This window comes from Triticum aestivum, chromosome 4B (assembly GCF_018294505.1).
Source record: "Triticum aestivum cultivar Chinese Spring chromosome 4B, IWGSC CS RefSeq v2.1, whole genome shotgun sequence".
Lineage (NCBI taxonomy): Eukaryota > Viridiplantae > Streptophyta > Magnoliopsida > Poales > Poaceae > Triticum > Triticum aestivum.
This window is the reverse complement of record NC_057804.1, coordinates 6,315,626-6,318,022: the sequence shown is the minus strand read 5'-3', so window position 1 is coordinate 6,318,022 and position 2,397 is coordinate 6,315,626.

Genomic DNA, 2,397 nt, shown 5'->3' with positions numbered 1-2,397 from the left:
ATTGATTGGCGTGCGCTAAAAAGCAATTTTACCGCACGGGCGCGTCTTTTAGCGCGCCTGTTGGAGATGCTCTAACGATGGCTAACCAGAGCTAAACAGTTACATGTGACTGGAATGGGAGGGCTAAGCGGGAGTCAGGGAAACTAACATCACTACAGGAATCTGCTACTTTGCCATCTGCCACGGCGGACGACAAAGGCATGGATGGCGGACGGCAAAGACCTTTGCCGTCAGCCGCGGACGGCAAAAGGTGACGGCAAAGTAGGGGACGGCAAAGAGCTGCGTTGCCGTCTACTTCGGGCAGCTGACGGCAAAGGGGCCTTTGCCATCAGCAGCGGACGGCAAAGAAGACGGACGGTAATAAATGCGTTGTTACTCCGTTAGGTGGTTAACGGCAGGCCTTTGCCGTCCGCTGCTGATGCTGATGGCAAAGAGCCCTGCTGGAGCGCGCGAAATTGATCGGCGTGCGCTAAAAAGTAATTTTACCGCACGGGCGCGTCTTTTAGCGCGCCTGTTGGAGATGCTCTAACGATGGATAACCAGAGCTAAACAGTTACGTGTGACTGGAATGGGAGGGCTAAGCGGGAGTCAGGGAAACTAACATCACTACAGGAATCTGCTACTTTGCCATCTGCCACGGCGGACGGCAAAGGCATGGATGGCGGACGGTAAAGACCTTTGCCGTCAGCCGCGGACGGCAAAAGGTGATGGCAAAGTAGGGGACGGCAAAGAGCTGCGTTGCCGTCTGCTTCGGGCAGCTGACGGCAAAGGGGCCTTTGCCATCAGCAGCGGACGGCAAAGAAGACGGACAGTAATAAATGCGTTGTTACTCTGTTAGGTGGTTAACGGCAGGCCTTTGCCGTCCGCTGCTGATGCTGATGGCAAAGAGCCCTGCTGGAGCGCGCGAAATTGATCGGCGTGCGCTAAAAAGCAATTTTACCGCACGGGCGCGTCTTTTAGCGCGCCTGTTGGAGATGCTCTAACGATGGATAACCAGAGCTAAACAGTTACGTGTGACTGGAATAGGAGGGCTAAGTGGGAGTCAGGGAAACTAACATCACTACAGGAATCTGCTACTTTGCCATCTGCCACGGCGGACGGCAAAGGCATGGATGGCGGACGGCAAAGACCTTTGCCGTCAGCCGTGGACGGCAAAAGGTGACGGCAAAGTAGGGGACGACAAAGAGCTGCGTTGCCGTCTGCTTCGGGCAGCTGACGGCAAAGGGGCCTTTGCCATCAGCAGCGGACGGCAAAGAAGACGGACGGTAATAAATGCGTTGTTACTCCGTTAGGTGGTTAACGGCAGGCCTTTGCCGTCCGCTGCTGATGCTGATGGCAAAGAGCCCTGCTGGAGCGCGCGAAATTGATCGGCGTGCGCTAAAAAGCAATTTTACCGCACGGGCGCGTCTTTTAGCGCGCCTGTTGGAGATGCTCTAACGATGGCTAACCAGAGCTAAACAGTTACGTGTGACTGGAATGGGAGGGCTAAGCGGGAGTCACGGAAACTAACATCACTACAGGAATCTGCTACTTTGCCATCTGCCACGGCGGACGGCAAAGGCATGGATGGCGGACGGCAAAGACCTTTGCCGTCAGCCGCGGACGGCAAAAGGTGACGACAAAGAAGGGGACGGCAAAGAGCTGCGTTGCCATCTGCTTCGGGCAGCTGACGGCAAAGGGGCCTTTGCCATCAGCAGCGGACGGCAAAGAAGACGGACGGTAATAAATGCGTTGTTACTCCGTTAGGTGGTTAACGGCAGGCCTTTGCCGTCCGCTGCTGATGCTGATGGCAAAGAGCCCTGCTGGAGCGCGCGAAATTGATTGGCGTGCGCTAAAAAGCAATTTTACCGCACGGGCGCGTCTTTTAGCGCGCCTGTTGGAGATGCTCTAACGATGGCTAACCAGAGCTAAACAGTTACGTGTGACTGGAATGGGAGGGCTAAGCGGGAGTCAGGGAAACTAACATCACTACAGGAATCTGCTACTTTGCCATCTTCCACGGCGGACGGCAAAGGCATGGATGGCGGACGGCAAAGACCTTTGCCGTCAGCCGCGGACGGCAAAAGGTGACGGCAAAGTAGGGGACGGCAAAGAGCTGCGTTGTCGTCTACTTCGGGCAGCTGACGGCAAAGGGGCCTTTGCCATCAGCAGCGGATGGCAAAGAAGACGGACGGTAATAAATGCGTTGTTACTCCGTTAGGTGGTTAACGGCAGGCCTTTGCCGTCCGCTGCTGATGCTGATGGCAAAGAGCCCTGCTGGAGCGCGCAAAATTGATCGGCGTGCGCTAAAAAGCAATTTTACCGCACGGGCGCGTCTTTTAGCGCGCCTGTTGGAGATGCTCTAACGATGGATAACCAGAGCTAAACAGTTACGTGTGACTGGAATGGGAGGGCTAA